Below are 25,997 nucleotides of genomic sequence, written 5' to 3'. Positions count from 1 at the left end.
TTTCTGTATTATCTTTGCCTGAACTGAGCCGATTTAATCCTGTTTATATGAATTGAACCTGCTCCCGATCAGGTTTGAGCTAGCAGAACTGTTGCTATGACAACAACTCTCGGATCAGCTTTGAAGAACGAAACGATCCTGGAATGTGTCAAATCGTCAATATCCAAATCCAGCTAACTGAGTAATCCACGTACGAAGAACAGACCCCTGGTCTTGGATCGAATCAGTGCCGCCGCATGGTCTGAAGGCCTCGGGATGATTATCCCCAGGTGGAAATAAAGAATAAAGCGAAAAATTAGCATAGTTGCTGTTCATAGTGTATATAAATGAGATGAAGAAACCTGCGTGGAGCACATGCATGTATCATACCGCTAAGTGATGCACAGAGTGTATGCTTTGTTGTCAACAAGCTAGGCTGGAAACTAGAATCCTTAAAGTGATAATTCACCCCAAAATGAAAAGTTATCAGCTATTTACCCTCCCTTTAAAAAGTTATACACATTTATTTATTTTGTTAAACACAAAAGATGATGTTCTTCTGAATAAAACTAGAAACCTGTAACCACTAACATCCATAGTACTAAGTGAAGTTTATGTATAAACAAATTTCGAGAGGATCACGTGCTTATGATTGCTAGCGGCTGGATCCGCATTATCCAATTCACTACGCTCCAATCAGATGACTCCTAAACTACTATAAATAGCCTGGGTTTCATTCCACTGCTATCTTCGTTTTGAAGAGTCCCCCCTTCCACCCCTACTCCTCCTTCTTAGATGGGTGACACGGTGGCCCAGTGCGTAGCACTGTTGCCTCACAGCAAGAATGTCTCTGGTTCCAGGCTTTACCAAACCAGCAGACATTTCTGTGTGGAGTTTGCACTTCTCCCCGTGCTCACGTGGGTTTCCCCCGGGTTCCCAGGTTTCCTCCCACCGCCTAAAACATGCAAATTAAGTTAATTGAATAATCTAAATTGGCACCATAGATATGCTTGTAGTACGTAGTTATCTTCAAGAGCAATCACTTACTGTTCATTGGTTACTACAGCAGGGGAGTTCGCGAGATCTACCTGAGCTCAAACTCCCCTCCCGCCTTGCAACGGGAGGGAGCCCTGGGCTCGAGGATCTCATGAGCTCAGGGCTCTCTCCGGGGACAGCATGCCAAACAAGCTTTTATAATTAATCATCAGCTAAGTGTGAACTCTTGAAAAAACAAATACTATGAAAGTCAATGGTTACAGGTTTCCAACGCTTATCAAAATATCTTGAATATCTATAAATATCTATAAGAAACTCACATTTAGAACAAGAATATTGCATAAAACATTTGTGAAGAGAACAAAATTGCTTTACTAGCGCCAAACATCACAAATTAAAATGCAATTTGCTGCATCCTCCCAAAAATGTGCATCTTGTGTCCACATTAGGACCGTTACTTGCTCCCTAATCGCCTTGTCCTCCTCTTTTCAGCCTATGAGGAGCATCCGCCAAATAAAGAGGCTGAAGAGGCCGAGCAACATCACTGACCATGTAATTATCCACTCATGTCTGTGCTCTGCTGTCAGTCAGTGCTGCTTTCTGACCCGTCCCGTCCCGGCCCTCCGCCCTGCTCCACATCCACCCCCTTCCACTGTCACCTTTCCCACCTTCCCTGTCACCCGCACGTGTCCATGGCTCTCATTTTGGAGTGAGAGGCCACCCGCGGACGCCACATCTTTCTGTCTGCGCGTCTCATTAGAAACAGCTTGGCTGCGGGGCTGACAGCACTAATCCAGGGAGCATCTCTCACACTGTCTATACGGAGCTCCATCTGCCCTGCGCATGAACTGCCCAAACCGCTGGACAAAACCTCGGCCCGCAAAACTCACCGCTGCCTAATGGGCTTCTGCAGAGCGAGTGGGCATTTTAAAAAGAGAGGATTCAGGTAAAAATGGACATGGGGTCATTATTTACTCACCATCATGAAGGATGACGATGGGCTCTTTTATTAGGCATGTTATTGTAAAATGACAATGTCAAACTCTACAAATTAGACACAGTTATTGGGGGTTTTATAAATAATCATCTCAAATTATGGTGCTTGCTTTGTGCTCGCTTTGCACAGTGTCTTTATAATTAAAAATGTAAATGTTTGTATCGTTTTGCATATTTTTTGTATTATAACTTTAAATATTATTTAATTATTAATAAGATAATTAACATATTCATTATTATTTTGGGTTTCTTTTTACTTTTATAAAATGGTTAAATTTTATATACACTTTTATATACTATATTTTTTATAAAAAACGTATAAATACTACAATCTTAATATTAAATACTTTAATTAATAATATAAATATTATGTTTATACATATTATAATATAAATATTATGTACTATAATACTATAATATATATATATATATATATATATATATATATATATATATATATATATATATATATATATATATAATACATAATATAATATCATATATATATATATATATATATATATATATATATATATATATATATATATATATATATATATATCTATAATCTTATATATATATATATATATATATATATATATATATATATATATATATATATATATATATATATATATATATATATATATATATCGCATATTTTTTTAATTATAACTTTAAATATTATTTAATTATTAATAAGATAATTTACATATTCATTATTATTTTGGGTTTCTTTTCACTTTTATAAAACGTTAAAATAATTTTATATACACTTTTATATACTATATTTTTTATAAAAACGTGTATAAATACTATAATCTTAATATCAATACTTTAATTTATAATATAAATATTATTATAAGGTTTATATATATTATAATATGAATATTATATACTGTAATACTATAAAATATATTGTATCTATAATCTTATGTTTATTAATGTATGTCTATATGATACTTACAGTATTATTTATAGAATATCATTCATTTATTCAATTATATATATATATATATATATATATATTTATATATATACATATATATATATATATATATATATATATATATATATATATATATATATATATATATATATACACACACACACACGTGTGTGTGTGTGTGTGTGTGTGTGTGTGTGTGTGTGTGTGTGTGTGTGTGTGTGTGTGTGTGTGTGTGTGTGTGTGTGTGTGTGTGTGTGTGTGTGTGTGTGTTATGATAAAAATTTCATGTTTTAAGAAATACTAAGCCAAAATTGAGTTTTTTCCTTAAAAGAAGCTAAATAATCTCCCAATGGGGGTAAGCAAAGTATTGTTTTTTCCTTATGACATTGGATTATTTTGCTGACCACGTTGGTGGGTTATTTTGCTTGATTTAAATAAAAACTGATTTAATTTTGACTCATTATTTCTTTAAAAACGACAACGTGTTTTGCTGGTAAGTATTCAAATCAAGATTTTTTTTTTATTTATTTATTTTTATTTTATTTTTTTGCAGTGTGGGAATGTAAAAATATAAATACCACCGTATTTTTATGACTGAAGATATTGTGATACTTGTGCATAAATTTTAAATTATTATTTTTTGTAATATAAAAAAACTTGAAATATAATTAATAAATATTTAGAGATGTTTTGTTACTTTAAAAAAAGCATTTTGACAACATCATTGTACATTTTTATAATACAATTATTATAATATTTATAAATTATTACTACTAGTAGTGTTATTTATATAATAACATTCATTCGTTCATTCAATCATTTTATTTAATATGTACACACACATAAATATAATGCATGCTAAAATTGTGGCATTGATAAAATTGTAATTATTCAACTTTTTTTTTGTTTGTTTGTTTATTTTGCATTTTCTTGAGTAAAAATATTGTCTTGTTTTTAAGAAATAAGAAGCCAAAATTCAAAAGTTTTTCCTTAAAAGAAGCAAAATAATCTCCCAATAGGGGTAAGCAAAAATACTGTTGTTTTTCCTTTTGACATTAGATTATTTTGCTGACCCTATTGGCAGGTTATTGTGCTTGTTTTAAGGAATTAATTTTTTTAATAATTAATTTTGACTCAATATTTCTTTAAAAAAGGCAATTTGTTTTGTTTTTAAGTTATAGAAATAAGAAATTATTTTTTTGCAGTGTGGAAATGTAAAAATATAAATACCACAGTATTTTTATGACTGAAGATATTGTGATACTTGTGCATAAATTTTAAATTATTATTTTTTGTATAATTTTTGTATTATAAATATTCATTCATTCATTCTTTTCGGCTTAGTCCCTTTATTATTCTCGGGTCGCCACAGCAGAATGAACTGTCAACTTATCCAGCACATGTTTCACGCAGCAGATGCCCTTCCAGCTGCATCAGTGGGAAACACTCATACACTCTCACTACGGACAATTTTAGCTTACCCAATTCACCTATAGCACATGTCTTTGGACTGTGGGGGAAACCGGAGCACCCGGAGGAAACCTACCCGAACGCTGGGAGAACATGCAAACTCCACACATAAATGCCAACTGAGCCAGCCGAGGCTCGAAGCAGTGACCTTCTTGCTGTGAGACGACAACACTACCTACTACTCCACCGCATCACCTATTATAAATATTAAAAACTTGGAATACTTTTTAATGATACAATTATCATAATAGTTTAGTAATAATATTTGTATTATAACTTTAAACATGATTTCATAATTAATAAATGTTTAGAGAATTAAAATATTCATAATTGCCAAATAAGACTTTCTCCAGAAGAAAAAATATAATCAGAGTTACTGTAAAAATTTCCTTGCTCTGCTAAACATCATCACAATATATATATATATATATATATATATATATATATATATATATATATATATATATATATATATATATATATATATATATATATATATTTATAAATTATGTAGAGTAAAAAATATTGTTTTACATTTTAGAAATAATGAGTCCAAATTGTGTGATTTTACTTAAAACAAGCTAAATTATCTGCCTTTGGAGTTGGTAAAATAAATTTGTTTCAAACTAAAAATATGATTAATCTATTAATAGTTTTGTCTGTTTGATGAAAAAAACACACTTAATTTTGACGTATTGTTTTTAAAAATAAAAGAAAATGACAATTGAAAAGATATTACCACCATGGTATTTTTCTGTACTTTATTTTATTTCAAAATTGATTTTAATTAAAGTATTTATTTCTTATTGTTTAATGTTTTTCTCTATTATGCATGTTTTTGCAACTCATTCAACTCATTCACTTTCATTTTATTTTATTTTATTTTATCCAGTTTTGTTTAACTTCATGCTTTTTTGTCCTTCTTAGGCACATGATGATCCAGCATGAAGAAAAATATATTCTCAGATGCTGTTGGCCTAAATAAATCTCCTCAAACATACAGTACAACGCGATTCACATGATATTAGCAGCTACTCATGTACTCAAACTGCAGAAAGGAGGTCGATCTGGAGGCCTGCAGCTGTGCAGATTAGCAGACATTACGAGGAGAAGCTCAGGAGAATCTGCACGTGCTCAGATGGCCTTGTACGACTTACAAACAAACCCGAATGCTCTTGTTTCGTTCGCTGTTTGTCCTTGAAGGAGCTGCTGATGTGAAGCTGTGTTTGATGTGTTGATAAACAATGCCAGGTCACATGATCCTGTCTTAAAAAAAACACTGAATCAATTAGTGTGAGAGTAAGTGGTGAAATATTGATGAGGACGTGTGTCCAGAGGCCAGATGTATCCCATAATGCCCTGCTGTTGCCAGGATGATGTTGGGGGTTGCCATGGGGTTGTCATTGTGTTCTAAGTGACTATGACTTTGTTCGGCTGTTGCCAAGCTGTTGTAGGTGCTTGCCATGGTGTTGTCATGGTGATCTAAGTGATTGCGACTTTGTTCTGCTATTGCCAAGCTGTTGTAGGTGGTTGCCATGGTGTTGTCATTGTTTTCTAAGTGATTAAGACTTTGTTCTGCCGTTGTCAAGCTGTTTTGTGTGGTTTTATGTGGTTGCCATTGTGTTCTAAATGATTAAGACTTTGTTCTGCTGTTGCCAAACTGTTGTAGGTGGTTGTCATGGTGTTACTATTGTACGTTGAGTGGTCTCTAAGACTTTCTTCAGCTGTTACCAAGCAGTTATTGGTGGTTGCCATGGTGTTGTCATGGTGTTCTAAGTGAATAAGACTTTGTTCTGCTGTTTCTAAGCTGTTATATTTGGTTGCTATGGTGTTGCTGTTGTAAGTGGAGTAGTTGCTAAGACTTTGTTCTGCTGTTTCTAAGTTGTTATAGGTTGTTGCCATGGTGTTGCGATTGTATGAGTAGTGGCTGCTAAGACTTTCTTTTGTTGTTGGCAAGCTGTTGTATGTGGTTGCCATGGCACTGTTATGGTGTTCTAAGTGATTAGGACTTTGTTCTGCTGTTTTTAAGCTGTTATAGGTGGTTGACATGGTGTTGTTATGGTGTTCTTGGTGATTAAAACTTTGTTCTGCTGCTTCTAAGCTGTTATAGGTGGTTGCCATGGTGTTGTCATGGTGATCTAAGTGATTATGACTTTGTTCTGCCGTTGCCAAGCTGTTATAGGTGATTGTCGTGGTGTTGTCATGTTGATCTAAGTGATTAAGACTTTGTGCTGCTGTTGATGAGCTGTTATTGGTGGTTGCCATGATGTTGTCATGGTGTTCCCAGTGATTAAGACTTTGTTCTGCCGTTACCAAGCTGTTGTAGGTGGTTGTCATGGTGTTACTATTGTACGTTGAGTGGTCTCTAAGACTTTCTTCAGCTGTTACCAAGCAGTTATTGGTGGTTGCCATGGTGTTATAAGACTTTGTTCTGCTGTTTCTAAGCTGTTATATTTGGTTGCTATGGTGTTGCTATTGTAAGTGGAGTGGTCGCTAAGACTTTGTTCTGCTGTTTCTAAGCTGTTATAGTTGGTTGGCATGGTGTTGCGATTGTATGAGGAGTGGCTGCTAAGACTTTCTTTTGTTGTTGCCAAGCTGTTGTATGAGGTTGCCATGGTGCTGTCATGGTGTTCTAAGTGATTAAGACTTTGTTCTGCTGTTTCTAAGCTGTTAAAGGTGGTTGACATGGTGTTGTTATGGTGTTCTAGGTGATAAGGACTTTGTTCTGCTGCTTCTAAGCTGTTATAGGTGGTTGACATGGTGTTGCTATGGTGTTCTGAATAATTGTTAAGACTTTGTTCTGCTGTTACTAAGCTGTCACAATTGACTGCCATGGTGTTGCTGTGGTGTTCTGAGGCATTGTTAAGCATATGTTCTGCTGTTGCTAAGCTGATATACGTGGTTGCCATGGTGTTCTGAGGCACTAATAAAAATATATTTTGCTGTTGTTGCCATGGGGTTGTGATTGTATGTGGAGGGGTTGTTAAGACTTTGTTCCACTGTTGCTAAGCAGTGTACGTTAGTTGCTACGGTGTTGCTGAGGTGTTCAGCATGATTTTTAAAAAATTTTCTGCTATTGCCAAGCTGTTACAGGTGGTTGCCATGGTGTTGCTATGGTGTTCTGAGGCACTGTTAAGCATACATCTTGCTCTTCTTTGGCTTTTATAGTTGGTTGCCATGGTGTTGCTGTGGTGTTCTGAGTGATTAAGACATTGCTCTGCTGTTGCCGAGCTGTTACAGGTACTTTCCAGGGTGTAGTTGTGGTGTTCTGAGTAAAAGGTTAAGCATCTGTTCTGCTGTTGCCAAGGTGTTACAGATTGTTGCCATGGTGTTCTAAGTGATTAAGACTTTGTTCTGCTGTTGCGAAGCAGTGTACGAAGTGTACGATAGTTGCCATGGTGTTGCTAAGGTGTTTAAAATGATTGTTGAGACTTTTTTTCTGCTGTTGCTAAGCTTTTACAGGTGGTTGCCATGGTGTTACTATGGTGTTCTGGGGCAATGTTAAGTATATGTTGTTAGGCTGTTGTAGGTGGTTGCCATGGTGTTGTCATGTTGTTCCAAGTGAATAAGACTTTGTTATACTGTTGTCAAGCTGTTGTAGGTGGTTGCCATGGTGTTGCTATTGTATGTTGAGTGGTCTCTAAGACTTTGTTTGGCTGTTAACAAGCAGTGGTTGCCATGTTGTTATGGTGTTCTAAGTAATTAAGACTTTGTTCTGCTGTTTCTAAACTGTTATATTTGGTTGCCATGGTGTTGCAATTGTATGTTCAGCTGTTGCTTGGACTTTTTTGTTGTTGTCAAGTTGTTATAAGTGGTTGTTGGGGTGTTCTAAGTGATCAAGCCTTTGTTCTGCTGTTTCTAAGCTGTTATAGTTGGTTGCTATGGTGTTGCTATTGTAAGTGGAGTGGTCGCTAAGACTTTGTTCTGCTGTTTCTAAGCTGTTATAATTGGTTTCCATGGTGTTGCGATTGTATGAGAAGTGGCTGCTAAGACTTTCTTTTGTTGTTGCCAAGCTGTTGTATGTGGTTGCCATGGTGCTGCTATTATGTTCTGAGGCAATGTAAAGCATATGTTGTTAGGCTGTTGTAGGTGCTTGCCATGGTGTTGTTATGGTGTTCAAAGTGATTAAGACTTTGTTCTGCTGTTTCTAAGCTATTATAGGTGGTTGCCATGGTGTTGCTATGGCGTTCTGAGTAATTGTTAAGACTTTGTTCTGCTGTTACTAAGCTGTTACAGCTGCTTTCCATGGTGTTGCTGTGGTGCTTTGAGCCACTGGTGAGCATATGTTCTGCTGTTGCTAAGCTGTTATAGGGGTTGCCATGGTGTTCTGATGCACTGTTAAACATATGTTCTGCTGTTGTTAGGCTGTTAATGTTGTTGCCATGGTGTTTATGGGGTGTTCTGAGCGATTAAGACTTTCTTCTGCTGTTGCCAAGCTGTTACAGGTGGTTGCCATGGTGTAGTTGTGGTGTTCTGAGCAACTGTGTTCTGCTGTTGCTAAAGTGTTACAGGTGGTTGCTATGGTGTTTCTATGGTGTTCTGAGTTACTAAGACTTTGTTCCACTGTTGCTAAGCTGTTACAGGTGGTTGCTATGGTGTTCTAATTGGTAGTTAAGGCCGCTGTTCTGTGGTTTCTGATAGTCTTTGATGGATGTGGCTCAAATCTGTTGATCGGTGTGAATCTGTTCAGAGAATCTGCTCAATTAAGGCGTCAGAGCTACCTCCAGAAGTGTGCATCTGCATCATTTACAGCAGAGCGAGTGAATCTCTGCTTTAAACTCTCCGTGTCAGCCGTCCTCACAGCCTCTCAGCCGGCTCTCAACCAGTCACACGTTTTTTTCCTCTCCACAGCCTCCGACGCCTTAAATGAAACACCAGGCTCTGCTCAGCCACAGAACATTTCCATGCTAACCATGTTCCCCGACTCTCCCCGTCTGCGGAGTTAGTTACCGCGTGCACCCTGTGAAAAAAATGCAGGAGGGAAACTATTATCTTTAGTCGGTGTGTGTGAGTCTGGCGCTGGAGTACGCCGCCTTCATTTTCCCAGTCAGCAGGTGTCCTCGCAGGGTTATAATAGGCCTTACATGTGTAATTAACACGTGGAGAGGCAAGCGGGAGCCGGGACAGCAGGAGAAAAAACGCTCTCATTCTCCTCCAGAGTTTCTCCTCTTTTCTCTGGATGTCAGTCCTTCTGGACGCGAACACACTTCCAAACGTCCCCCTCTCACCTCCTGCTCTCTTTCACACGGGTTTTGTTCCTCTCTTTCGCTCGCCACCTCTTTCTCTTAGCGATGATCTTGATCTCTCGTTCTCTTCTCCGGGAGCTGTAAAATGCTGCCTGGTTGAAGACAATGCAGACAGCGGTGAAAAGACACGCAGACGTGTGTGAGAGTCAACACGCTGCGCTGCATGAGGGAAATAGCCCAAGAGTGCATCTGTGAAGGCAATGCACAATTATAAAGTAGCAGTGTATAGACCACATTCATTCATTTAAGCCTCAGTCCCTTTATTAATCTGGGGTCGCCACAGTGGAATGACCCGGCAACTTGTCCAGCATATGTTTTACACAGGGGATGCCATTCCAGCCACTGGGAAACACTCATACACACTCATTCACACGTATACACTACAGGCAATTTAGCTTATTCAATTCACCTATAATGGTGGCGCAATAGGTAATGCTGTCGCCTCACAGCAAGAAGGTCACTGGTTCGAGCCTCGGCTGAATCAGTTGGCATTTCTGTGTGGAGTTTGCATGTTCTGCCCACGTTCGCGTGGGTTTACTCTGAGTGCTCCAGTTTCCCCCACAGTCCAAAGATTTGTGGTACAGGTGAATTGGGTGAGCTAAAGTGTCCGTAGTGTATGTGTGTGAATGAGTGTGTATGGATGTTTCCCAGAGATGGGTTGCAGCTGGAAGAGGATCCGCTATGTAAAACATATTGTAACAGAATGAAATGTCTGTCACTTGTTTTTTTTTAAACTATGGAATAATGAAAGGCAGGCCCGGATTGGCTAATCGGGAGGACCGGGAGAATTCCCGGTGGGCCTGTCCGTTTTTTGGCCGCGAGGGCCGGTGTCCATAGCTCCAGAATCTTTTGCTCTCAGCTGTCACACTTTTTAAATTTATTTATTTACTTGACCACAGCCTTTTTATTCATTATTTTCTATTCATAACTCTTCTCTTTTCATCTATTTTAATGATTATAAAACTCAGTTGTGTCTCCATTTTGAACAAAGCTATTGTGGTCCAGCGGTTAGCATGTTAGATTAAGACGCCGCTGACCTGGGTTTGATCCTCATTAGAGTAACTTATTGTTTTCGTTTTTATTGTTAAGACATATAATACTGTTAGGGTTGTTGAACATTTGAAGTTCTAAAACAGCTGTTTTTTCAAAAAAAAAAAAAAGATGTGATAGTGTCATTAGAAACTGATTTGGAAATGACCTTATTTTAATATAGTCAGTCGTGAACTGAGGTGGGCCGGTCTGAGGCTTAAAACTCCAGGGCTGAAAAGGTGTCCCACTCCGGCCCTGATGAAAGGGACTTTTCTAATGGAAACTACAGGGCACTAGAGGGCGCTGGTGAGATACATAGAGGGTATAAAAGGTGGGAAGAAGAAGAGGAAAGAGCTTTTTTAATGGAACACATGGTTCTTTGAGGCTACTTCAAACTAATAATAGTTTTTAGTGGTGGGCGAAGCAAGGCTTCGTGAAACACTGAAACAGTCGAAGCAAATGTGTCGAAGCTTCGAAACGTTTCGAAACCCTGCTCTACAGTGACACCTAGTGGTCATTTTTATGTATTGCACTGAAACAGCTTCAGCAAACAAAAGTTTAGCAAATTGCGGCATTAAACCCCACTTTGTGTGCTTGAATCTTCAGGTAATATGGTGGAGTGGTAAAGGCATTTGACTACTATGCGGGCATAGTGGGTTTGAATCCAGGCTGATATTGTTGTTTTGAAATGCTTTAATACCAGTTGGTAATGCTTTGCACTTGTATCGTTTTGTTTCAACATTGGTCTGATATCCGAATAAACTATTTGTGAATAAATATGTCTTGTTTTGGTCTTAAAACAGGGTTGTTGCTAGATCAGAAACTGTGGCCTGAAGTTATAAAGAATTATTTATATTATTCATTAAATTTCCCATTTATTGTATTTTATTATTGTCTACCCAAACCCAAAACCCCACCATCCATCACAGTACTGTAAAATTATTAATTATAGTTTTAGTGTTACAGAAATGATGCTGTATTGATGGCGTAACTGCAGCTGTATCCTATTTAGGCTACAAAAAACAAAAACATGATTAAAATACATGAAACCATGATTTCAGAGTATTTGTACAAGTCAGGATTCGAAACCAAAACGTCATTCGAAGCACAGTATCGGCGGGCACACGCTCAGTCCACTAGGCCATATGAAACAGGATTATTAATGACCTTGGTGTAGCAGATCCCAATCTGTACATAACCCATAATCACACCGGAAACAGCAGGGCAGCTTTGCGTCATGTATTTATTGGTCCCTGAAACACATGTGGGACACTCAATCAGAAACTCTCTCCACGCTTTCCTCTCCCTTCACACACACAATACGAACACAAGTGCAGGAGAAACTTTTGCACATCTTTCTCTGCACTCCGACTGAGGCTGACTGTATAACATTGTACGATATTAAATCACAAAAAACATGTATTTGTTTAAATAAAATAAAAATAAAGTGAAAATAAGTGGTGTTGCTCTTTACAATTGTACCTAAAGTGTAAGATCAATTTTATATTCTCAAAAAAACAGCATATACATGTTCTCAAACAATTAGGCTTATTCACTATGCAATATACCATGACATAAAAGCACAATTTAGATTCAGATAGTCAATTATTAATTTTTGAGAACAACCAAAATCATAAAAACATTATAAAAAGATTCACACACAACAATTTTACAATTTGACTTCATCAACATCAAACATACCTGAAACACATGTGGGACACTCAATCAGAAACTCTCTCCACCTCTCCTTTCACACACACTGTGCACAAAATAAACATTGCTCTTCCCTACTGGCTACATTGGCAGCCAAATGAAGATTCACCAGGGGCCTGTTTCAGAAAGGAGGTTAAGTGAAAACTCAGAGTATTTTAACCCTGAAATGAGAGAAACTCTGGGTTTTCGGTTTCAAAATGGCAGGTTTGTTAAACTCAAGAAATCAGGGTAAGTCAAGCCTGTTTCTGAAAGAAAGGTAACTTTAACTCAGAGTCAGTTACTGTGGTAACTTACTCTGTGAATCTAACCTGGTCCGGAGCAGGTTTTAAACTCAGAGTTTCTGTCGGTCTCCTCCCCTTTTTTAAAGTTGAAGCGTATTTCTCGCATTAGTCTTACATTTCCACACACCTATTTTAGAGCTCATTTTGGAGATGCCCATAAAAACGATTGATGGAAACGTCATGATTCACAGAACTTTTGAAAATATTCATAATAAAACATTTGCATAACTGAGTAGGTTAAACTTTTATTTGATAAGAAAAGATGCGCATAAACTACAAAGTGCACTTAACAAATTATAGTATGTACATTAAAAAAAGTTTGTTAGAGATGATGATGAAAATGTGTGTAAATGGACAAACCAGTGACTGAGCACACTGCAGAACATCTTAAATGTTGTTTTAGTCATTCTAAAATGCCTTTACTGTTTCAGTATTAGTGTATATTATTAATTACCTCCGAGCGTCTGGAGCGTGTCAAGATCTCCGCGTCTGGCTTCAAACGCCCCCATGTGTTCATTGTGTCTTCTGAGGCGCAAGTATTAAATAAAAAATCATTAACGCAGCTTGTTCTACCGCAGTACATTCTGTTTTTACTGTTGATATTTGGCGCAAGTTAATCAGGAAGTGACGATTGTGTTCTCTTTGACTCGTTGGATAAAAACGCTGCTTTATTCGCATCTTTTAGGCATTATTCCAGTTTTGCACAAATTTATGTAAGCCTGTATTTTGATGGAAACACAGCTATTGCATACATTTTTGTCACACACAGAACAAAGTCACGTACGAGGCTTGTCCTTTTTTCCATAAATATTTAGCTTAACCTTCGACATGTACTGTTACTAGATTAATGGGATTATTATTCTGTCTAAAAATTATTTTTAGCACTGCTTAGGTTCTTAATGTTATATCAACCTCTATCACTTGATCAATAAAAAGGCAGACACACAAGTGCACTGTTAAATCTATTAAAACTGATAAACGTGTATAAAAGTTTAGAAAAAAATGTATAAACGTCACACATTACATTACTTATTTTATTATACTTAAATATTTAAATACTTTAAATGTAAAATTACGCATTAACTTGAGCAGCTGTTTTCCCAGGCTAACTGTCTCTGTTTCACTGATGGTTGCTTCTTTTTAAGTATATACACTCATATTTGCTAAAACTTTGCATGAGCAGATCAAGTTCAGCTGGGGAAAGAAATGGTGATCTCTTTTTTTAAGATCTTGCCATGGTCACTCATAATATCTGCGCTCCGTTGATAATGCCCTTTTATAGTCACGGTGTGCGCGCTTAACTCTGAGTTGGTCTACTCGAAGTTGATTGACCCAACTCAAATCAGCTGTTCTGAAACCGAATACTCAGAGTTTTTAATCTCTCTGTAAATCAACTCAGAGTTCAAGTTTAAACTCCGAGTTGTTTGAACCTCCTTACTAAAACAGGCCCCAGGTCTCAAAACGCTTTTAAGCTGATCCATGTTTCGAAACACTTTAGTCACGTGACTTGGGTGCTTCGGATCATGCTTCGGTGCAGTGTTTCGAAACACTTGCGCTTCGGGATCTTGACACGGCGTCGAAACATCAGTTTCACGTCAGCCATCCCTAATAGTTTTGTGAAGTATTAGTTGAGAAATCTAGAGTTTTAAGCTCAGCTTAAGGACTTCCATAATGTTGTAATGGTATGATGTCTGATTAATCTTGGACGATTTTTCTTTGAGGCCATCATGAAGTTTCATTCAATTATTGACTGTGAGTTTGAAGAAGTGGATCAACGACTCAACACACTCAATGTTTTGTTTTTTGTTCAGAAGAAGGGATCATCATCAAACAGCTTAGACATTTGTTTTTTTGTGTGGGTTTAGGAGAAGTTTAAAAGAGTTTGGGGATTTATTAGTTTTGTTTTTGAGTGCATCGTTCAGTGAACATGTATGTTTTCCATTTGGGAAATAAAATCTATATGCATAGAATAAATATTTGATAGCCTCAGTATTTCACTAATATTCTAGTGGTTAACCTTTTCAATGTGACTGCAATGAATAAAACAATGAAAAGTTACAATATGATGGATAAGTTGGCGGTTCATTCCGCTGTGGCGACCCCAGATTAATAAAGAGACTAAGCCGAAAAGAAAACAAATGAATGAATTCACCCATAATGCATGTGTTTGGACTACAAACCGGAGCACCACAGGGAGAACATGCAAACTCCACACAGAAATGCTCAGCTGGTCAATGTCAATGTTCATGATAAACATGATACATTGTACAGGGTTCATACACACTTTTACTATTAAAATTACATGACTTTTCCAAGACATTTCCAGAACTTTCAAGTACATTTTCATAATGAAATGTTTCCTGTAATGTCTACATACACATGATGAATAATAATTCAAGAGTTCACACTTAGCTTGACTATTTTAGCAAGTTTGGCATGCTGTCCCGGGAGAGAACCCTGAGCTCGAAGATAGATGAGCCCAAGGCTCCCGCCTGGTTAATAAGCATTAGGAGGGATATGAGATCAGGTACTTCTCAATTACTTCCCAAGGATAGACCGCTAATTTTACGTAGTAGGTGCTTGTGACTTTAACTTTTGTTGCATGTTTTTTGTGTGGAAGGAAACCGGAGTACCTGGGGAAAACCCACGCGAACACGGGGAAAACATGCAAACTCCGCACAGAGAGTGTCAATTGGCTCAGCTAGCGTTTGAACCAATGACCTCCTTGCAGTGGGGCAACAGTGCTAGCCACTGAGCCATCGTGTTGCCCGAACTTAGAATTGAGGAGGAGGAAGAAGGGATGGATAGGCGGGTTTTCTAAAACGAAGATGAGTAACGAAGTTTAGGCCGGATATTTATATGAAATTTGGAATGATCCGATTGGCTAGTTAGCAATAGGGATCAGCTGTAGTCAATCCTATCACATGCTCCTCTCGAAATTAGTTTGTGAAACTTCACGAAAAATCAAAGAACACACAACAATCTATTTTATTTATCTATTTAGCTGTTTTTTATTTATCTATTCAATCTATTTATCTATTTTAAATTGGTTTTTATATCTATGTTAAATTGATTTTAATAGTGCTAACACAGCACTAACATTGTGAGAGCGAGTTTTTGGCAGAGGACAGACAAGTAGTAAAGACAACTATCCTATAGTTAAGTTAGAGCTGCACAATATATCGTTTCAGCATCGATATCGCAATGTGTGCATCCGCAATTGTCGAATCGCAGGATATGCAATGTTGGGATTATAGTTTAATAGAGTTTAATCATCATGGAGGAAAAAGTTTACCTGCATGCATTTTTAAAGAGATAGTTCACCTAAAAATGACTCACCATTATCATTACACCCTTCACTTGTTTCTTGAGTTTTCTTTTTGTAAATGAACACAAAAAGAATATAATTGAATGACTCCTATAGTATTGAAACAAGTGAAGTGTGAGCAAATAGAGAGTACACATTATTAATCTTTGAGTGAACTGTTCCGTTAAGGTCTGTGACTTCTTCTTCTTCTTCTTTTTGGAATGGGATGGACAAGTTCAGCAACAATACTCAGGTAGGCTGTGGCATTGACACAATGCTCAATTGGTACTAATGGACCCAAAGTGTGCCAAAAAAATATCCCCAGTTTCCTGTTCTTAGCTGACAGGAGCGACACCCGGTGTGGTCTTCTGTTGGTGTACCCCATCCACCTCAAGCTTGGATGTGTTGTGTGTTCAGAGATGCTCTTCTGCAGACCTCGGTTGTAGCGAGTGCTTATTTAAGTTACTGTTGCCTTTCTATCAGCTGGAACCAGTCTGGCCATTCTCCTCTGACCTCTGGCATCAACAAGTTATTTGCGCCCACAGAACTGCCGCTCACTGGATATTTTCTCTTTTCAGACCATTCTCTGTAAACCCTAGAGATGGTTGTGCGTGAAAATCCCAATAGATCAGCAGTTTCTGAAATACTCAGACAAGCCCGTCTGGTCCCAACAACCATGCCATGTTCAAAGTCACTTAAATCCCCTTTCTTCTCCATTCTGATGCTTGGTTTGAACTACAGTAGATCGTCTTGACCATGTCTACATGCCTAAATGCGTGTAGTTGCTGCCATGTGATTGGCTGATTAGAAACTTACGTTAACAAGCAATTAGATAGTTTGGCTGGCATTTGTACACACTTGTAATTCCAATGGTTGTATATAAGTAGGTGTGTGTGTGTGTGTGTGTGTGTGTGTGTGTGTGTGTGTGTGTGTGTGTGTGTGTGTGTTTATATTTAAATAAATTGTAATATTTTGACATAAATTACATTTTATATGTAAAAACTAAATATAAACTTGTACATCATTTATGTAGTTTGCATATATATTACCATATATTAGATTTCTATATGGGGTTCCATTAATAATATTAGAATGCCGCTTTAACAAGCAGCTGTCTGTGCAGGCCGTAGGCATCAAGGCAGGTTTTGGAACAGAGCTGATGTAAAGAATATACCCCCCGCCCCCCCACCAAAAAAAAAAAAACTCCCGCTGAGAAAACTAGCGAGCGTCTGACAGAAGCCCCTCTCGCGAAACCTGTAATTAACCGCCGATACATTAATTAAGAGTTAACGCGGAGAGAAAAGCTGTGGTCTAATTGAGGCCGACGTGGGCTGTAATTAGAGCTATAGTCACACATTGAGATTTTATGAATGAGTGACTTTGCCAGGTTTTGACGCCTTCTCGTTCTCCTGCACCAGCCACTAGCTGTTATTAGCCCGCGCGGACGTGAAGGAGACAATATGTTGCCGGTCATTTTTTTTTTTTTTTGCTCAATCCAAACAGCAGATTTTTTTCTCCAGGCTCTCTCCGACTCTCCCTGTTGTTAATTAGGGGTGTCCGACACGTGGGGGAAGAGGAGGAGGTGCTGGGAGCTGGGAATCCAATTATTTCTCTCTTTTTTGCCCCAAACGTTTTTTCCTTTCTCCAGTCTGTCGGAGAGAGGTGGATGAGATGTGGACAAGGACAGAGAGTCCGGATGACCAGGAGCTGAGAGACGTTTGTTTTCTTGTTTTCATGCTGAGATGACCAGCCATGCCATGATGCGCGCTAACTTGCATTCACTCCCTGCTTCATACATTATTCGCTGTTTTGTTTTGGTTTGTTTGTTTGTTTATTGTGTCGGCTCAATCACACACTACAAATCATGTCACGGCTTCTTCTGTGTACATACACATTAATTAGCATGGTAGAGTATGAAAGAAGTCTGATTTATTAGATACAAAATACACAGTATTATGAAATATTTTACATTTTTAAATGTCATTTATTTCTGTGTAGTTTCCGCATATCTTACAAATGCAGAACTGTGGGACTTTACAGTATGTGTCACGACTGTTCGCATATGTATATTATAAGTGATAGATGTTATTATTTTCCAGGGTATTTTAAAAAATATATAAGTGTATATGTTTATATGTTTAAATGCAGGCACATTTATATTGTATTCAGTGGTGGAAAGAGTACTTTAAAATCATACTCAAGTAAAAAAAAAAAAAGTACCATTACTTGCCTAAAGATGTAGCGCAAGTAGGGTAAAAGTATCTGCTGTGAGTATTACTCAAAGTATGAGTAAAAAGTAGACCTTTCAAAAGTACTCAAGAGTAGTAAGTATTACACTGCAAAAGCTGATGCGTTTACATGTCATTTGTGGATGTGTGTAAACGTAACATTCTGTAGTGCATTTAGTTGTTGCCCAGCAGGTACAAAACGTCATACGAAATAAAAATTAGGTTAGATTTAGGTCATGACGTCAAATGATCAAAATTCTAAATGTCTAGCCAGCTTCTACGGACAACGCTATTTCGATGTCCAATAACGATGTCGATTTACGTTGATATTTGGTTGATTTTTAGGTTGATTTTAGGTTGTTGAAAAGTGACGAAAATTCGTCCACACAAAGTCAAGCTGTAACATCGTTTGAAAATGATATTTGCTTGATTTTAGGCTGGACGCTGGACATTGAGGTCAGCCTGACGTTGGGTTCTGATGTCAACCCGATTTTCATTTCCAAACATAAAGCAACATCCCAGCCCCCCTCCCCCAAAATGAGTGTGATTTCAAAAAGTTATATGTTTTGGGGGCCGCATCTCTTTATAATTTTGACGTCAGTTGGGGTGCGGAAGGAAGAGGTAGGGCGGTCACAAATGGCCCAGTTTGAGACCCCTGGCTGCTTCAGTCCAACATCTACATTAGCAAGAGGATGAAGATGAAACTAGGGTGGATATTTTAGCAAGACAATGATCCAAAACATCCAAGGAAACTCTCAGATGCTTTCAGAGAAAGAAAATCAAGCTGTAGAATGGCCCAGCCAATCACCTGATCCGAATCCAATAGAGAATACAGAATAAAGCTCAGATTTTGTAGGCGAGACCTACAGAACCATCAAGATTTTGACACTCTGTTGTAAAGAAACTCACTAGTTTAGCACCAGTTCTCCTTCTGCCATTTCATTGTTATTACACAAAACTCATTCTTCAGATTTGTTTTTGTTTTATTTCATTTTTATGTTTGTATTGTTTGGGTTTTTATCAAAATCTGGATCAATTCGATGTCAGCACCTCCTTTAGAAATATCTTTCCGAGAGTTGTTAGAAATATCTATCCGAGAGTTGTTGTCATAGCAACAGTTCTGCTAGCTCAAACCTGATCGGGAGCAGGTTCAATTCATATAAACAGGATTAGATCGGCTCAGTTCAAGCAAAGATAATACAGAAAGTGTACCGAATTCTGATATTTTCTTACAGTAGTAGTTATATACACTTGGGAAAATGGTAAATATTTTTAACTATATATAAATAAAGTTATATTTATTAATAAAATAAATAAAGTTATACATATTAATAAAACTTATGCAATCTGCACCCTCGAAATGAAAGTACAAAGACTGCCACCTGGTGGTACAAACAGAAATTAATATGAACTTTTTAGATCGCTTTAGTACAAATTGTGTATAATAGAAATGCACAATATGTGACTTTTTTTAAAGCAATAATACATTTCAGCAGTCATAAACATGTTTTGATTGTTAATATGCCAGTGATTTAATGCTTCACAAAAGTTGCAGACGCCTTTACCCATATGAAAATGCTTTTGTAAACAACCAGTTATTCTTTACACAGATTAAAAAAACGGCTACTATAATAAAGAAAATCTTTTCTTAATGTGGAACTAAATACATTGATTTGTATTGAAATACATGATGAATACTTTTGAAACATGAAAGTGTAAAGCCTGCAGCTCACAACAAATGTGGAGTTATTGCGTGTCATATTTAACAAACCGTTTACTGCTAATTTGATGTAATTTCGCTCACATGGATAATTGAATATTAATCAGATGATGTCATTACGCTGCTGTGCCGTCAGCCAATCGTTGCATTGCTCATCATGATTTCGAGGAATGATAGATCTGTCCCTCACAACACACGCAGCGATCTCAGATCAGTTTATCCAGACATTCTAATCTGATTCACGAACTTGTTTGAAGAACCAAATTAGCGAGAGATCAGTTATCAAGATTAAAAAATCCAGGATCTGCCAAATCATCTTACATCATTTAAGCGAGGTACGAAGAAGGGACCCCAGGTGCTATCAATCATAAGCGCGTGCTCCTTTCGTAATTAGTTTATAAATAAACTTCACTTAATAAATAATCTAATATTGCAGTGTGATTATTGCAGATGCGCGCATTGCGATATCGATGCTCAAACAATATATTGTGCAGCCCTACGAAATACTGAAACTAGCTAATTTACAGATTTTTACAGTGTGTAAATAAATGCTCCATCCACATGTGCTTCAGAAAGGGGGAACCTGATGGGAAACAGTCTCAGCGAGAGCACATTTTCTCTAATAACACACACAGAACTGTGATATCCCGAGCTGGCTGCAGGCTTTCAGTGTAATAACAAAGAGCAAGAGTGAAGCTCACTTCAGCATCTCCATCCGTCTGACCCGGCTCCACTTCACATAATCAGCGCAAATTCCTTTTCTTTCAGCCCAGATTACCCAGCTCTCTCCAAGCAGACCCGCCAGAGCCAAAAGCGCCTTTCATGAGAGTCTCGCTGGAGGAAAGTCGACAGAAAAAAGCATGCATACTTCAAACGGCAGGTAAAGCAAACACACAATGCGCTTATTTCTACAAAAATGAGCTCAAAGGGCAGTTTGGTGTCACTCACAATTTAGCCAACGTCCTGAACGCTGGTACGCGATTGATCAAAGAGAAACGCCACTTAACGCCTTACTCCAAACCTTTGATCCTAATAATTAAGAAGCTTTTTCTGAGGGCAAAAAGCTACAAATATTCATCTGAACCCGGTATGGGCTGATATCTGTCAGTAGGCCGCAGACCGGCTGCATCTAATGGGAAGAAGCGTCCAGTATGTAACCCAGCAAAACACTCTTGCAGAGGGTAAATAAGGTGGATATTTGAGGGAAAAAATGGGTTTTTGAAGATGAAAGTCTAAATGGAGTCTTGAGAGAGAGCTGATGGAGTGTGTTGACCGCCTGAAAGTAGTCACGGGGAAACAAGAGCGGCTATTAGTGTCACTGCCGGCCTCCAAATGGACAAACAAAATTAGGGTTTGGTCTGGATGCAGCTCGCGCTGTTATTTGCTGTTGTGACTGTGGTGTGAACTAAAGAGGTTTAGGAGATAGAAAAGTTGAGGATGGAAGAGAAAGAGGCTCAGTTTAAAGGAAGATTGATGGAGAATGACTGATCAAACTTCAATCCCAAGTGAAAAAAGGCATCAAAGACACAAACAAAATAGTAAAAATTAGATTGAAAAGTATATATATATATATATATATATATATATATACACATATATATATATATATACACACATATATATATATATATATATATATATATATATATATATATATATATATATATATATATATACACATATATATATATATATATATATATATATATATATATATATATATATATATATATACACACACATATATATATATATATATATATATATATATATATACACACATACACATATATATATATATATATATATATATATATATATATATATATATATACACATATATATATATATATATATATATATATATATATATATATATATATATTTTTTTTTTTTTTTTTTTTTTTTAATACTGAAATTGAAAAGCAACAAAAAAATGCAGCACATGCTAAATAAAATAGAAAATAAAATACAAAATCTCTGCTGGGCTTTAAACGGACAAACAAAACTAGGGTTTGGTTCGGATGCCTTACACGCTGTTATTTGCTGTCATGGTGTGACTGTGAGCTGAAGGGGTTTGGGAGATAGAAAAGAAAGATGCTAAATAAAATACAACAAAATACAGAATAAAATCTCTGGGCTTTCCCAGTACTGGCTTGCTGCTAAAAACATATGCTGGAATAATTGACTGTTCATTCCGCTGTGGCAATGTAACGTCAGGGAGTAACACATACAACTGGTGGTAAGACCCACATGCAGGTTTATTCAAAGTCAGGCAAGCGATGGTCAACACAGGAGCAAACAGGTATTTGGAGACAGTCCAGAATCACAGTCGAATACAGGCTAGAGGTCAGAAAGGCAGGCGGCAGGCAAAGACAAAGAGGCTAACTGTCGGAACACAAGATAACAAGACTGGGAAACCACGTTGTAATGTCACTGATACCGCTAACAAGACTCGGCAATGTTAATGAGTGTGTGCTGCTTAAATACTGTGTGTAATCAGTCTTGAAGCAGGATCAGCTGTGGGAGTCTAATCAGTGGAGACTTGGGGCAGGTGTGTGTGTGTGTGGCATGACTGAATATGTAGTCCATTTACTGGCAGATTTGTAGTTCCATGAGTGAGTGTTTACCAGCGACATGTGGTGGTTTATTCGCTGGTGAACATGACAGGCAACACTTGATAAATAAGGGACTAAGCTGAAGGAAAATGAATGAATGAATCTCTGCTGGGCTCCAAATGGACAAGCAAAATTAGGGTTTGATTTGGATGATGCTCGCACTTTTATTTGCTGATGTGGTGTGACTGCGAGCTGAAGAGGTTTAGGAGATGGAAGAGAAAAAGGCTCGATTTAAAGGTAGATTGACCAAGAGTGAATGATCAAACTTCAATTACAAGTGAAAAAAGGCATCAATGACAAAAAAATAGTCAAAATTAGATTGAAAGGTATTTATAATAATCACTCAGGTTTTGCAGTTTGTACTAATTATTTTGAGAAAGGCATTAAAGGTGCAGTAAGTGATCTTCCACAATGCTAACAGCTTAGCATAAATCTCTGACTCACAGTCCCTCCCCTGCCGTCTAGAGCCACGCCTCCTGAAACACGAGCACAGCAAAAGAACCCTCTCTCATGTGTTAAAAGCGACTAGTGCTTGTCCGGCGGCGTGCAAGCCAAACAAACATGCGATTTCAGAGCGAATATTTAGAGTTGCATGGTAAACAATATAGGGAGAGACTAGGGGGAATAGCGCTATTTACTTGTGTTTTGTTGTTAAACTAGTTAAAATCTTCATTATCGATGCTGTAAAAGGTCCCTTATGAAACTGAAAATAGTCTTCAATCTTTCATCGGAAGATTTTAGTGGCTGAACAACACTTCTGTGAAGATATAACACATTTGTAACAACATCTAACGTTACATCAGTTAAAACAGTTTTAAAACAGAACATAACCTGTCTATGAGAAATCCTTCAGACATGGTGTCATCCTTTCTCCAGCATGCAAAGGTAACTCCAATATTGATTAAGGTTTTTAAAAAGTTTTGATTCAGCAGGTTTTTACAGATCGCGTGAGTGCTCTCTCTCGTGTATGCGCAGAGGTCGGCGGAGCTGCGTACAAAAGGCTGCGCAGTTGTTCAAATCTGCATTTGCTGACAGACAGATTGGGCTACTTATCAGAATTATGAGAGATGTCAGCCCGACTCTATTAAATTAGACGAACATTTTTTTTGTTTTATGCCTTACCCAAAATATAAAAATACATATAAATACATTTAGATCATTTACTGTAATCATTACTATTAAACTGTGAAGAGACTTTCAACCAGCACAACAACACATGCTTCTGAAGACAACCACCTACCTTTAACTGTTGAGCAAATGTAAATAGTGTTGTGAGAAATGCACTAAAGCCACTGAGAAAAACGGTTTAGAAATGCGATACAAAATAGCAGGATACTAAAGAGACTGAGGATCAGTGATATCTGTAATACCTGGAGGTTTTCTCTATTACTGTTCACATTTATCTCAATGGGGAACGCTGACTAACTGAAAGCAGCACCGAGTTATTCACATCAGACTGTGGAAAAACAGGAACACTCTTACTATAAAATGCCAAATACTTTGCAATTTGTATGTTTTTGTAAAACAAATGACAGCATGAATCTGTGTGTTTTTTCTTCATGGTGTCCGGTGGAGACTGAAGCCAGACCTGGAGCAGATCAGCTGGATGGAGAGATTGATGACCGGCCAGAAAGACACTGACGACCTCTGACCTCTGACCTGATGAGCCTCTTCCCTCCAGATTCGATTCATAAACACAGAATCAGCAGCACCGCATCAGCAGATCCACATACTGTACACACACACACACACATCAGCAGTGTCAGTATTACAAAACTTCATTCTACTATCAGGTCCAGCTAAATGCTGTGTATCTATATTACACACATTTCAATTCATAGTCATTCATCCATTCATTTTCTTTCCGCTTAGTCCCTTATTTGTATAATATTTATACGATAACTATTCCAGCATATGTTTTATGCATTAGATGCCCTTTCAGCCACAACCCATTACTGGGAAACACCCATACCATCTCGCTTTCACACACAGTCGAACAATAAGGCCATTTTTGTTTACCCAATTCAAATACAGTATTGCGCATGTGTTTGGTCTGTGGGGGAAACCAGAGCACCCGGAGGAAACCCACACCTACACAGGGACAACATGCAAACTCAACACAGAAATGACAACTGACTCGAACCAGCGACCGTTCTTGCTGTGAGAAGAGCCACAGTGCTGCCCTCACTTCATAGTCATCAGGACAAAAAAACTTCAATAATTTATTCCTGTGGCTCCATCCATCTGGACGGACGGACGGACAGAAAGGCAGACAGACAAATAGATAGATAGGTTGATGAACAGATGGATAGAAGAAAGGAATTGATGGACAGGCAGGTAGATAGATGTGGATGGATAGATGGATGGACTGACGGACGGACAGACAGATAGTGGATGTGTGAATAAATAGAGGGAGATAGATAGATAGATAGATAGATAGATAGATAGATAGATAGATAGATAGATAGATAGATAGATAGATAGATAGATAGATAGATAGATAGATAGATAGATAGATGTGTGAATGGACGGACGGATGGATAGATGGAAGGAAGGAAGGAAGGAAGGAAGGAAGGAAGGAAGGAAGGAAGGAAGGAAGGAAGGAAGGAAGGAAGGAAGGAAGGAAGGTAGGGACGGACGGACAGACAGACAGATAGGTTGATGGAGAGATGGATGGATGGTAGGTAGGTATAGACAGACAGACAGACAGACAGACAGACAGACAGACAGACAGACAGACAGACAGACAGACAGACAGATAGATAGATAGATAGATAGATAGATAGATAGATAGATAGATAGATAGATAGATAGATAGATAGATAGATAGATAGATAGATAGATAGATAGTGGATGTGTGGAAGGAAGGAAGGAAGGAAGGAAGGGATAGACGGACGGACGGACAGACAGACAGATAGGTTGATGGATGGATGGATGGATGGATGGATGGTAGGTAGGTATAGATAAATAGACAGACAGACAGACAGACAGACAGACAGACAGACAGACAGACAGACAGACAGACAGACAGACAGACAGACAGACAGACAGATAGATAGATAGATAGATAGATAGATAGATAGATAGATAGATAGATAGATAGATAGATAGATAGATAGATAGATAGATAGATAGATAGATAGATAGATAGATAGATAGACGGAGTCGACGGAGCCTCAGATCCCTCAGTGAGTAATGGTTTTCTGGTGTCCCTCAGCTGATGGTGAATGCTGAGGTTTACAGTCATCAGTGGAGTGTTTGAAGTGTCTGTGAGTGGAGCTGAAGATGAACGAGCTGATGAACGCCAGCGTCAGCCACAGATACTGCACTTCCGGACGGAGGAAACACTCGTAAATCACATCACTGGAGCCACTGACCCCCGTCCTGCAGCAGAGGTGTAAGAGACAAACTCATCTGCTGCTCACACACACACACACACACACCAAGTACGTTTACATGGACACT

General features: G+C 37.8%; 1 non-coding gene across 6 annotated transcripts in view; it reads left to right on the top strand.

Moving 5' to 3' along the window:
• Window positions 1-10,136, top strand: part of LOC137489725 (uncharacterized) — a 93,007-nt gene extending 82,871 nt beyond the window's left edge. For 3 of the 6 annotated variants that reach the window (XR_015497502.2, XR_015497500.2, XR_015497499.2), the window contains exon 4: window positions 1,468-2,133. This is a non-coding gene — a transcript (uncharacterized LOC137489725). Of the gene's footprint in view, window positions 1-1,467; window positions 2,134-5,317; window positions 7,067-7,138 lie in introns of those variants that run through there. The other 3 variants (XR_015497504.2, XR_015497501.2, XR_015497503.2) reach the window with 2 other exon arrangements.
• The last annotated feature ends 15,861 nt before the right edge of the window (window positions 10,137-25,997 follow it).

The sequence above is a fragment of the Danio rerio genome, chromosome 8 (assembly GCF_052040795.2).
Source record: "Danio rerio strain M-AB ecotype USA chromosome 8, GRCz13ab, whole genome shotgun sequence".
In the NCBI taxonomy this organism is placed as follows: Eukaryota; Metazoa; Chordata; class Actinopteri; order Cypriniformes; family Danionidae; genus Danio; species Danio rerio.
This window is presented reverse-complemented; position numbering and strand designations above follow the sequence as displayed.